Below are 13,469 nucleotides of genomic sequence, written 5' to 3' on the forward strand. Positions count from 1 at the left end.
GTAAGTTCCAAAGCAGCAATGGTTCCTGTAGATCTCTGAGTCCTAACAGCTGAGGGGTCCTTTTAAATCATCCAAGTTTTTAAAATCATGGGCGGGGCCTAACTATCCAGACATGGAGGCCCGAAACATATCTTGAAAAGCCTAACAGTAGAGTGGTTTGTTGCTTGGTGGTTATATTCGGATTAAACAGCTCCTGACCACTCCCCGCATCACCCCTCACCCCTGACACACACACACACACACACACACACACACACACTTGCAGGTATTCCAGCCCCTCTCATACATCCTCTCACACACAGATCTCTCTCCCTCAAGCCCCACTCCCAAAGGAATACTGCCCCTAACAAGTCTACACCCTCCTATCTCTCCTTCTGACAGGCTCCCTAACAGCCCCTCCCCCTCAAACATAGAACATAGAACAGTACAGCACAGAACAGACCCTTCAGCTCACGATGTGACTTACTGGTCTGTAATTGCCGGGGATTTCCCTAATTCCTTTCTTGAAGAGAGGAATTACATTTGCCTCTCTCCAGTCCTCAGGTACGACTCCAGTGGAGAGCGAGGATGCAAAGATCTTCGCAAGTGGCGAAGCAATTGCATTTCTCGTTTCCCAAAGCAGCCGAGGACAAATCTGGTCCGGGCCTGGCGACTTGTCAATCTTAATGTTTGACAAAATCTTCAGCACATCAGCTTCCTCTATCTCTGTCCATTCCAGCATGCACACCTGCTCTTCAAAGGTTTCATTCACTACAAAGTTCGTTTCTTTCGTAAAGACAGAAGCAAAAAACTCATTTAGGGCTTCCCCTACCTCCTCAGACTCCACACACAAGTAAACATCTGGGACATCAGCAATTTGCATGCATCAAAATGGGGTTATGACGCTAAAGAGTTGGGAAGTGCTGGCCTTTTACAATGCATAGGTAGCCATTTTACTATGCAGCCTAAATACTGAATTCTGAGCAGGTAGCTTGATCTTGGGGGGCATCACAACTGAGTCCAATCTTACATTTATCTAATATGCATGTGTATGCACTTCTTAACAGCAGTCACTAGGTAGGAGTCAGCTGTGCAAGTCTTAGCTGATTTTAATTTTCTCCACCACAGGCCACTCAGATCAATTGTGGTTACATCAGCAGACCTCCCTTTCTTTTGTTGATCCAAATTAACTAGTATTAAGAGATATGAGTTTGCCTTCAAGGTTAGTGATCTGAGGTGACATCAGATCAAAAATGTTGGATTTGACATTGAGGGATTCTTCTTTTGTCCAATGTGTAGATTGGCAATCTGAATTATCTTACATGGTAAAAGAACCTGAAAGCAAAGCCATTCTTAAATGTCAATAAGTTCCTGTAGCATAGTTGTCTTTAGCCTCCCATTGCAAACTATTACAGAATCAGCCTCATCTTTTATTTAAATTGTGTTAGAGAATGGGTTTCTCATTATTTCCAGCCTTCCTTTTCTTTGTAATCAGAACAACTTTTGAACCCTTTGTAGTGATGTTTCATGAGGGTCAAAGGTGTTTATTAAAAAAAGACTGAGCTGAAAATTAATTAAATGTGATGGAAGTAAAGCCTATATCCCTTGCAATTCAGACTGAGTCTTCTGTCGTGGGTTCGGGTCATTAACTTTACCGTGATGAAATCAATGCATTCACTAAAAATAAACAGCGATCCCTGAATTTTAAAGGAGTGTGGAAAGAAATTCTGAGTGATTAGCTTTAACTATGTCATGTATGCAATGAAGAATACGTGCACTTTGAAGCTTCATCTGAATCATTATTTATAGCCTATCACATTATTTTCCCTTTTCAATTGAGATATTGTTATCAGCAATGAATAGTATAACTGGAAATGGGATGGAGTATCAGCAAGTGCTGATGGGCCATTCTTTAGTTGATGGTCAGACTGGGAAGCAGTTAATCCCTATTGCTGTTTCAGGAGTTGCAGGTTGAGTTCCATGATTGTCAGCATCTATCCAAGATCACTATTACCAGCTCTTGGCTCACTCTACAGCCTTGTAAATGTGTCATCTGTGAAGTGGGGCATCAGCCATTCATTCCTCAACCTCTGGGATAGCATCAGCAGCAGACAGTGAAATCTACATGGCGTCAGTGTGGTCCTGGCTTTCTGACAGAGGGGAGGCAGGTGCTTATTTACTAGTATGGCACAGAAGGGCCATTGAATGATTAACTACAAGAAAATTCTCAAGTAATTGTGTTTTAACAGGAAGCAATAAAGCCAGTCAAAATACAATTGTCTATACTACTATTGTTAATTAAACATTTTGAAAGGGTTGGCAGAACTGTAATTTTATATTCGTGAGTGCCGCAAGAGTGATTATTTCATAAATTGAAATGTTTAAAAGAATGTACTACCACAAGACATAGTCATAAGAACAGCGCTGGATAGATTCATCCCAGGGTCTGAGCAGGATCGACTACAACAAGAAATGTGAGAGAATCACATGTGAAATTGAGCCAGGCCTTTCTCAATGTCAGGAGCAACAAATTGCATTTTCTAGCAAAGTTCTAGACACCAAAATAAGATTCTTGGTGGTAAGCAGTTGAATGTCCTGTTACTGGGAATTTTTGCACATTGTCACCCTCATTATCATTTCATTTCATTCCATTAATATGTACTCTCCTATCGCCTGCCAGATAGAAACAATACAGCATGGATTTCCCACATGAAAATCAGCATGGGTACCTGGCAACTCCAGCTCCATGGCTGTCCCTCCAGGCATGAACACCAGTCCCTCTCCACCAGTGGAACACATCTACCATCCACTTATAGTGCACTTCTGCACTGTCATGCTGCTCCTTTGGATGCACCACTAATTATTATTACAATGCCGCTATGAGGATACTTTGTTCACAGATAGAAGCACCTGGCTCCCAGATTGGACCAGGCTGCACCTCGGGGCTGCTTACTCTCTTAGTGCCCACCAGGCTGCTCACAGCATCCCTGCTTTGCCCCGCCTCACCTTTTAGCACTTTGCCCCTTCATTCTGAGTATACGTGACTTGACTTGCTTTTCTAATATAGACACAATGGCAGGAAACTTGCCGTAATGCCCGCAGTCATCAGTCAAGAGAGTGGTCGCGTTTCTATACAGCATGACACTACATCAATATCAGACCAGTATACATGGAGAAAAGACTGCACGTGCTTCAAGCAAATTGGCCATACCTCAATGTCTAAGGGGTGTAGTTCTTAGTATGTTAAGGGAGATATTCTTTAGTCAGAGGTCCCAGCACAACAAGGGCAGCCTTTGATATCACTCCAAAGGCTTGGGCATGATCAATTGTTTCCTTGGGCCCGTCAGGGTGAGATTCCTGTTCTTGAGGACAGTGAAGAGCCAATCTATATTGGGCACACCACCACCCACCTTGGCTATTTCTGCCTTTACATGGCCTGTTTCCTCCTGGAATAAGAATGGGAGGGATTGAGAGAGATGTAGGCCCTGATGTAGGTGGGAGAAAAGCTGATGAGGTGATCTCAATGACAGAGGGTATGTGGGGTTAGGGTCATGAAGGAATTGGGAGGGTAAAAACAAGTGAGGGAAGATTTTGTGATCCAACAGTGGGAGTGGTGGAGCACGAGTCCTGGAGGAAGATGTGTGCAGTAGCATATCTACAGTGAGTGTAAGATTGTAGAGGGAAGATGATGGTATCTGCTGTAGAGGAGTAGACAAGGTCATTGACTTTCTTCCTACACCGTGTGTTCCTTCAGACAACTGAGCCTGCACTGACCTGGGTGGCAGCCATGTACTAGGCTGGCAGGGCCTGGTGCTACAAATTCCTCTGTTGGTTTTGTGGCAAGAGGGCATTACCAGGTCCTCTAAGTGTCTGACTGCTAAGTGGGGTCATGAATTACCCCTTATCTGCCAGGTTTGGGCAAAATGTCACAAACCACGCAGAGCAGCTGTCGACTGACTGGGTGTAGGCCAGCCTTATGGTGCCAGTGCCTGATTTCCTGAGATATCCCATCAGTAGGAAGTATTTCTGGACACTGTACAAGAGAATCAGGTTAGAATCAGAACAGAGGAACACCGTGGTGGGATGACAGGTAGTTAATGAGATGAGATAAGGAGGATTGCTCTTGAAAACTCACCAGGACGCTCAGCAAGACCGTATGAAATTCAACGAAAATGGCTCAGAAAATAAAGAAAGAATCAGTCCCCAGAGATTTTGCTACTTAATGATTAGCACTCCCACACCCCTTGGAACTCTTAAAATATCACCTAATTGGACAAAATACAGAATTCGCTTTGCTCTTCACTTGGTAAGGCAGGAAGTTTGTAAGAATACATGAACAGGAATAGCCAATACTACATTTCTAAGGGAAGAGGAACATACATACTGAAAGCCATTCAACAATTTTCCAATGAATGTTTATGCTGATCTCATGCAATACTTCCAATGGGACACCGTAGTGGCTCAGTGATTGATACTGCTGCCTCACAGGGACTTGGGTTCAACTCCACTATTGGGGGTTACTGTCTGTGTGAAGTTTGCACATTCTCCCTATGTTTACGTAGGTTTCTACTAGATGCTCTAATTTCCTCCCACAGTCCAAAGATGTGCAGATTAGTTGGATTAGCAAGGTTAAATTACCCATAGTGTTGACAGATATGTTAGATGATTAGCCAAGGGAAATGCAGGGATAGGATAGGGTAAGGGCATGGGTCAGGGTGGGATGCTCTATGGGCTGAATGGCCTGCTCCCACACTGTAGGGATTCCATGTTTCTATGAATTGCCTAAACAGAATAATGTGAAGAACCTGACATAATAACACAATTAGCCTTTAGTACTGGATTTGACACATGCAAAGTATTCTACCTTTATGAAGGTAGAATAAAGGTAAATATCAATAAAGTTTAATAATTCATTGCATACTAGGACGACTCCAACGGACCATTTCAAGGGGCTGGCTTCTAAGCTGTTTTAATTTGGTTTGATTCAGTTATTTATTTTGATTTAATTTCATTTAATTTGATGCAAATGATTTTTAAAAAAAAACTAGCATGTTTCCTCCAGTGTGACAATGTTTGACGTTTCAACTTAGAATCTATCCCACACATTCACACTCTGTCAGGGAGAATGGGAATTTCTGCTCACCTCTTAAGAATTGTAGCCTTGTCCTCTGCTTTGGAATGCAGTTTAAATTGAACGGTTTATTTACATGACGGGAGGTGCTGGTGCTAGACTGGGGTGGACAAAGTCAAAAGTCTTGCAACACTAGATTATAGTCCAACACGTTTATTTGAAATCGCAAGCTTTCATAGCACTGCTCCCTCATCAGGTGAACATTCCAGTACTTAAGGCAAATTGCATTAATGTGTGGGGTTCTTTACATTATTCTGATTAAGCAGTTCATAGAATCCTGACAGTGCAGAAGCAGGCCATTCAACCTGTAGAGTCCACACCAGAGCATCTCACCCAGACCCAAACCCATGTTTGTTCATCTGACCGAGGAGTAGCGCTCTGAAAGCTTGTGATTTCAAATAAACCTGTTGGACTATAACCTGCTGTTGTGTGACTTCTCATCCAGTTACTTACAATTACATTATCCACAACCATCCTTTTGTAGATCATAGATTTCTCAACTCTCAAAGAAGAAACCAGAAGAATTAGAATTGTGCACTTGAAATTACAATCTCCCATGCAAGTTCAGGAAAGCATCTCACAGCTAACTTCTGGAGGGGATTTAGGATTGAGCAATAAAAACTGGCTCCACCAGGCACATTCACACCTCAAGAATGATTAAAACAAAGACCTCCAAGTTTGCAGACCATCAGATTCAGCCAGAGGAGGACGGACTTTGAAAGTTCAATCATTTCATCTTTACATTCAAAGGCAGGACTGGATGATGACGATGGATCAGTAAGGATGCTTACGACATTGGGAAATCTATGCAAATCAAAACAAAGTAGCACACAAAGTTTAAGAGGTAGGGAAAATGGAAGACACCAACCAACAATAAAAGTCTAAATTTATGAACAAATATGTTATTTTAAGTATCTTTCAAAGTCACAAATGGTAAAAAAGACTAATTTTGGAGAGAACTTCAGGAATAGGGACTTGCGTCTGATCTCAACCAATGGGGCAGTGGGAATGTGGCAACAAGTTAAAGGAGAATGAGGATGTAATTCAGGTAGGAGATGGTTCTGGAAACACGGTGATGCACAGCTCTGAAAGTATTTGTAGATCAGGTTTTATGCCTTGAAGAAGATTAAGGGGTCCAAAGAAGAGTCGTACTGAACATGAAACATTACCTCGGTTTCTCTCTCCACAGAAGCTGCCGGAACTGCTGAGTTTCTCTGGCATTTTCTGTTTTTAATAAGTGTCTTGAAGTTGAATTACTGAGGTTCACAAGGAAGAGGTAGTAGAAATCCTACAGAGGGTGAAGATAGGTAAGTCTCCTGGGCCGGATGGGATTTATCCTAGGATCCTCTGGGAAGCCAGGGAGGAGATTGCTGAGCCTTTGGCATTGATCTTTAATGCGTCATTGTCTACAGGAATAGTGCCAGATGACTGGAGGATAGCAAATGTAGTTCCCCTGTTCAAGATGGGGAGTAGAGACAACCCTGGTAATTATAGACCAGTGAGCCTTACCTCAGTTGTTGGTAAAGTGTTGGAAAAGGTTATAAGAGATAGGATTTATAATCATCTAGAAAAGAATAAATTGATTAGGGATAGTCAGCACAGTTTTGCGTAGGGTAGGTCGTGCCTCACAAACCTTATTGAGTTCTTTGAGAAGGTGATCAAACAGGTAGATGAGAGTAAACCGGTTGATGTGGTGTATATGGATTTCAGCAAGGCATTCGATAAGGTTCCCCTCAGTAGGCTATTGTACAAAATGCGGAGGAATAGAATTGTGGGAGATACAGCAGTTTGGATCAGAAATTGGCTTGCTGAAAGAAGACAGAGGGTGGTAGTTGATGGGAAATGTTCATCCTGGAGAGCAGTTACTCGTGGTGTACCGCAAGGGTCGGTGTTGGATCCACTGCTGTTTGTTATTTTCATAAATGACCTGGATGAGGGCATAGAAGGATGAGTTAATAAATTTGCAGACGACACCAAGGTCGGTGGAGTTGTGGATAGTGACGAAAGATGCTGTAGGTTGCAGAGAGACATAGATAAGCTGCAGAGCTAGGCTGAGAGGTGGCAAATGGAGTTTAATGCAGATAAGTGTGAGGTGATGCACTTTGGTAGGAGTAACCAGAAGGCAAAGTACTGGGCTAATGCTAAGATTCTTAGTAGTGTAGATGAGCAGAGAGAGCTCGGTGTCCATGTACACAGATCCTTGAAAGTTGCCACCCAGGTTGACAGGGCTGTTAAGAAGGCATACAGTGTTTTAGCTTTTATTAATAGAGAGATCGAGTTCCAGAACCAAGAGGTTATGGTGAAGCTGTACAAAACTCTGGTGCGGCCGCACTTGGAGTATTGTGTACAGCTCTGGTCACCGCATTATAAGGATGTGAAAACTTTGGAAAGGGTGCAGAGGAGATTTACTAGGATGTTGCCTCGTATGGAGGGAAGGTTTTACGAGGAAAGGCTGAGGGACTTGAGGCTGTTTTCATTAGAGAGAAGAAGGTTGAGAGGTGACTTAATTGAAACATATAAAATAATCAGAGGGTTAGATAGGGTGGATAGGGAGAGCCTTTTTCCTAGGATGGTGACGGTGAGCACTAAGGGGCATAGCTTTAAATTGAGGGGTGAAAGATATAGGACAGATGTCAGAGGTAGTTTCTTTACTCAGAGAGTAGTAAGGGAATGGAACGCTTTGCCTGCAATGGTAGGAGGTTCACCAACTTTAGGTACATTTAAGTCGTCATTGGATAAACATATGGACATACATGGAATAGTGTAGGTTAGATGGGCTTGAGATCAGTATGACAGTTCGGCACAACATCGAGGGCAGAAGGGCTTGTCCTGTGCTGTAATGTTCTATGTTCTATGTTCTGGGACAGAGACAGCCAGTTAAGGTGATAATTATCAGCATGATTGTTGTGCAAGACTTAACAGTGGGAGAAGTCACACAGTTTGGACAAGCTGGAGTTTATATATGGATCAAGGAGGAAATAATTGCAGACACTCATGAGAGAGACTAAATTTTGAGGGGATCATGACATGGATATAGCTTTCAGTTGCATTGTTTTTATTTGATCTTGCAATGTGGGCATCACTGGCCAGGGCAGCATTTATTGCCTATTACTTATTAGCCAGCGGCCAGAGCTAGCCTCATTGCAGTGAATCAAGATTGACATGTAGCCACAGCAAGTAAGCATGGCAAGTTTCCTTCCTCAAAGAACATTCATGAACCAAATGGGTATTTAAGATAATCGACAGTCACTGTTAGGATAGGTTTTAATTCCAATTTTCTTTTATTCAATTCAAATTTCACCATCTGCTAGATTGGGATTTCAAATCGATGTTCAAATTAAAGCATTAGCCTGGGGTTCTGGATTACTAGACAAGTAACATTACTTTTATAACCACTGCCTCAATATGATTGAGTTTCGAATTAATTGTTTGGACAGAGAATCGATCCTGCACATTGACTACTTATTGAGGCAAGGGGAGGATATTCTACTCACCACTTCTCTCACTCAAGATTTCTCCCCATGTATATAAGGCCATAAGACATACGAGCAGAAATTAGGCCATTCGGCTCATCAAGGCTGCTCTGCCATTCAATCATGACTGATAAGTTCCTCAACCCCATTCGCCCGCTTTCTCCCCATAACCCTTGATCCCCTTGATAATCAAGAACCTACCTATCTTAGTTTTAAATTTACTCAATGACTTGGCCTCCACAGCATTCTGTGGCAGTGAATTCCAAAGATTCACCACTCTCTGGCTGAAGAATTTTTTCCTTATCTCCGTTCTAAAAGGTTTTCCCTTTACTCTAAGGCTGTGCCCTCAGGTCCTGGACTCTCCTACCATTGGAAGCATCTTCTCAACATCCATTTTGTCCAGGTCATTCAGTATTCTGAAAGTTTCAATTAGATACAGCCTCATCCTTCTAAACTCCAATGAGTATAGTCCCAGAGTCCTCAAATGTTCCTCATATGTTCAGCTTTCCAGTCCTGGGACCATTATTGTGAACCTCCTCTGAATCTTCTCCAAGGCCAGTGCACCCTTCCTGAGAAATGGGGCCCAAAACTGTGCACAATACTCCAAATGTTCCCTGTCTAGAGCCTTACAAAGCCTCAGTAGTCCATCTCTGCTTTTATTTTCAAGTCCTCTCAAAATAAATGCAAACATTGCATTTGCCTTCTTGACTACTGACTCTACCTGCAAGTTTACCTTGACAGAATCCTGGTATAGAACTCCCAAGTCTCTTTGCACTTAAGTCCTCGAATTCTTTTTAAATTAGACAGTTTGTTCACACTGACTCTATCCATTAATCTCATTTTAGAGATCATAAGAATTTTTTTTTAACTTGAGGATGATATTTTTGACCAAAGACAGGACTGTAGCCAGCTGAGCAGCATTCAAAAACATGGAACTCCCTTCCAATCAACACTATAGATACAACTGTATCATAAGGACCACAGCAATTCAGGAAGGCATCGCACTGCTAACTTCTGAAGGGGATTTAGGATTGAGCAGTTAAAACTGGCCCCACCAACCACATTTACACCTCAAGAACAATTAAAACAAAAACCTCCAAGTTAGTGGATCATCAGTTTCAGCCAGAGGAGGATGATGAGAGTCTGGGGCAAAGGCATGCAAGTTTTGGCGGGAGATTGTAATAGGAGGTAGTGTAGGCTCTGTGGCCTGCACTACCATTCATTAGAAATGGACGACATGTTTATGCCCTTAACTCCACCTTCCCGCCTGTCCCACATAATCCTCAACAGAACGTGTCAATCAAAAATCCATTGAATCCAACCTTGAACATATTCAAAGGCCCAGCCTCCACTGCTCTCCAACAGAGGTGAAAAAGAATGGCTTCCAATTACTGACATAAAGCAAAATGAAATTGGAACGCCTCCAGGTTTTGGTATTGGATACAGAAAAATAAAATTAGCATTTAGTTGAGTAGTTCGTTACCTGTGGAAATTATTTCGGATGCCCAGTGAGAATGCCCTTATTACAGTTTTCATTCACAATGCTAAACTCTATAATTCACAATTGAATTACCAGAGCTTTCTATAAATGAAATCTATCGTAAACTCATCACTGTCATCAATGCCATTGACTTCTGTTGTAATTGCTAAGCTGTAGTCCTTTTGAGGCACTGGAGAAGCAGATGCTTTCTTTCTACAGGAGGCAAAAGACATAGCGCATGACTTAATTGTAATAATTTAGAGCAGGACATTTTTATATTGTTGTCACTGCTGAGAGACATGTACATTCTTCATATTCTGTACTGGATGTGCTTGATAACAAAAATCTAAGTGATTGCTGTTGGAGACAGCATGTGGTGCCTGCAAGATCAAAAGCTTTTATGAGGTAAAAGTAATATAAGTACCAATTGTTTCAGCAAGTACATGCCATTTTTGTTATCAGACATATTGGTGAGAACAAAACCTCATCACACAGAATCATTGCATTTGACCTCTCTCTAACTTCAGCTCCAGTATCTCCTCCAAAGCCTGAATAATGAGGTCTCATGAAACCACTCTGGACTGTTCAGGGAATGGGCTGATTACAGGAGCTTTAGTATGTATTATAAGTAAGTGACTTTACCGTCCAGCAGGAAAAAAAAACTGTAAATAGATTGAGAGAAAAGTGCTGAGAAATGATCTTAGATTGTAATTCTCACTGGCTCCAAATAGGCCAAAACTGTTCACATGAATTGTTATTGACACCATTCTATATGAGTGCCCCACGGCTACGCAGAATCATGGGAGCAAAGAGATAAAAGGTTACAGCACTGTTCTGATTTCCTGATAATGTTGCTGTGAACAGGAGATGGGAGGTCAGAGGATGCCACAGGTAAAATATCCTGGAGTCGGTACCCTAATTTTTGTTAATAAATCACATGCTTCTTGAGTTATTGATCATGCCTGTACAACATTCACATTTGCTTCCTTTTCTTCCATTAACTTTAACCCTATCACCTCTTCTCAAGGGCTCCTTATGGGGTACAGCAGTCATTGTCTGATGTCTGACGTAAGTAGTCATTAGTCACATGAACCTCTTTATGAAGAGAGCTGGGAAACTTATTTACCAGCAGTTTGGAACAAGCTGGGTATGCTCCCACCTCACAGATGCAGCTCTTTGTACTTGCATTGCATCTTTAATATGAAGAAACACCCTTAGACATTTCATGGAGGCATTAAAAAGTGAAATTAAACACTGAGCCATTCGGCAATATTAGGACAGATGGCCAACAGTTTGATCAAACAGTTAGGTTTTAGCAGCATCTTAAATGAAGAACGAGTGGTGGAGCTGAGACGTGGTAAGTCAACAAGATTTATGGAAAATATTCCAAAGTTTAGGAATTAGGCAAATTACCACATAGCCACCAATGATGGAGCAATGAAAACCAGTGATTCTCATGTGAGCAGAGTTAGATGAGTGCACACGTCTTAGAGGGTTGGATTGTTGGAGAAGGTTACAGAGATACAGAGAGGTAAGGCCATTGAAACAGAAACAACGATGAGAATTTTCATGTTGAAATGGGCCTACTCTTTAAGAACAAAAGAACTGTGGATGCTGTAAATTGGGAACAAAAACAGAAGTTGCTGGAAAAGCTCAGCAGGTCTGGCAGCATCTACGAAGCAAAAATCAGAGTTAACATTTCGGGTCCGAAATGATGCTGCCAGACCTGCTGCTCTTTTCCAGCAACTTGTGTTTTTGGGCCTTCTCTTTCCCTGGTTATTCTCTTCCTCTTGATGTACTGACAGAAAATCTTAAGATTCTTCCAGTGCATTTTTGTGTCCCCTCTTTGCTCTCCTTATTGCTTTCTAGAGATCCCCCTGCACTTTACACACTCAACTGGGGCTTCCACTGATTTGCTTCCTTTGTACTTGTTACAAGTATCACTTTCCTTTTTATCAAGTACTGAATATTCCAAGACATCTTGGGTTCTGTGGGCTTGTTGCTCCAACATTTCAGCACTAAAGAACCCGAGAGTTCTGTACTCTCACCCATTTCATTTTGAACATTCCCCTCACTATTCTGCTATAGATGCCCCCAGAAGTAGCTGTTCTCCAGTTTCTTTGGCTTGATCTTGTTTTATTTTAATAATATCTGCCTTCCCTGAATCCAAAACGTTTTTTTTGCTGACCATCTTTCTCTTTTTCCATAACAAACTTAAGTCATATGGCATGCTGATTAATATCATTAAAATGTTCTCCCACTGCCACCACAAACACCCATTTGGCATAACCTCTGTCTTCTAACTTGAGTATTAAACAGCAAACGCACCCAGCCATGTCTTTTTTGTATCTTGTTAACCCCGTGCTCAGCAAGCTGGATCTCGTTTTCCATTTTCACAACTAGCATTTATACCCATTTTACATTATTCCTTAATGACCATTCACAATTTACTGTATTTTGCTCTGGGCATCCTCACAATCTGTTTCACTCCTACTTCCCCTCTGTTAACTACCATTTTCCAGCCCTTTCATTTCATGCAGCAGATTTAGATCAGATTCAAGCCTCAAGTGTTTGTCTCTCCAAAGATGCTGCCAGTCCTGCTGAGTTCCTCCAGTACTCTTGTACTTATTTCAAACTTCCAGCATCCACGGTATTTTGATTTTATTACAAAGTATTAGTTGACAGGTCTTGTCCTTCCTAAGTCTGTGATGCTTACCTCAAATGTCACATTTATCTGAAGGTCGATTCATTTACCACCAAAATTGGGATAATGGCTTAACTGGTTATTTGACAAATTCAATAAAACTTCAGGAAAAGCAACATTTTCCTTTGTGTGAAGACAATCTCAGTTACTCAGCTCTCTGAGTTCCCTTGATGTGCCAGTAAAGAAGAAAATGCTTGGAAACTTGATTTAAAACCAGAAATCAAGAATAATTAGAATGAAAGACGAGCTGTCACAAACAAACGTCTTCTGTTGACAGCTTAACCATACAGCACTTACATCTCAACTTTCACTTGGCCAAGTTAAATTTTCCAGATTCACAGGAAGAATGAAAAGTCTATATTTGTTCTTCTCAATGAAAATGCTTCAACAGTCACTCAATTATTCAATTCTGATTGCGATAATATTTGCTTTAAAGCAATTTTTGTGCTGTTGAAATAAACCTCACTATGTAACTGGTGAATACAATATCAAAGTAAAATCCTTCACGGCATGATGGTTCAATGAACTTTTCAAGTAATTGAGTTCTGCTGACAAAGGTGGATTCACACTGCCAGAGTTGAGAAAACTGATCTCAGATGGGTGCTATATTTTGCCTCAACAGCTTCTTGACTGGGAGCCCATGGAGCCTCAAATAGGTGCCAAAGATCCAGGATGAACTCCGTTACTGTTGCCGCATTTCTG

At 41.6% G+C, this 13,469-nt stretch overlaps 1 protein-coding gene across 22 annotated transcripts in view; it reads right to left on the reverse strand.

Moving 5' to 3' along the window:
• rbfox3a (RNA binding fox-1 homolog 3a) overlaps window positions 1-13,469 on the reverse strand; it is a 509,932-nt gene that overhangs the window by 418,726 nt on the left and 77,737 nt on the right. Inside the window, exon 2 of one of the 22 annotated variants that reach the window (XM_059653727.1) lies at window positions 5,781-5,914. The exons of the other annotated variants lie outside the window; for them this stretch is intronic. The gene's annotated coding sequence lies outside the window, so the exon portion shown is untranslated. The remainder of the gene's footprint in view (window positions 1-5,780; window positions 5,915-13,469) is intronic. 22 annotated transcript variants of the gene reach the window in all.

Source organism: Stegostoma tigrinum, chromosome 22 (assembly GCF_030684315.1).
Source record: "Stegostoma tigrinum isolate sSteTig4 chromosome 22, sSteTig4.hap1, whole genome shotgun sequence".
In the NCBI taxonomy this organism is placed as follows: domain Eukaryota; kingdom Metazoa; phylum Chordata; class Chondrichthyes; order Orectolobiformes; family Stegostomatidae; genus Stegostoma; species Stegostoma tigrinum.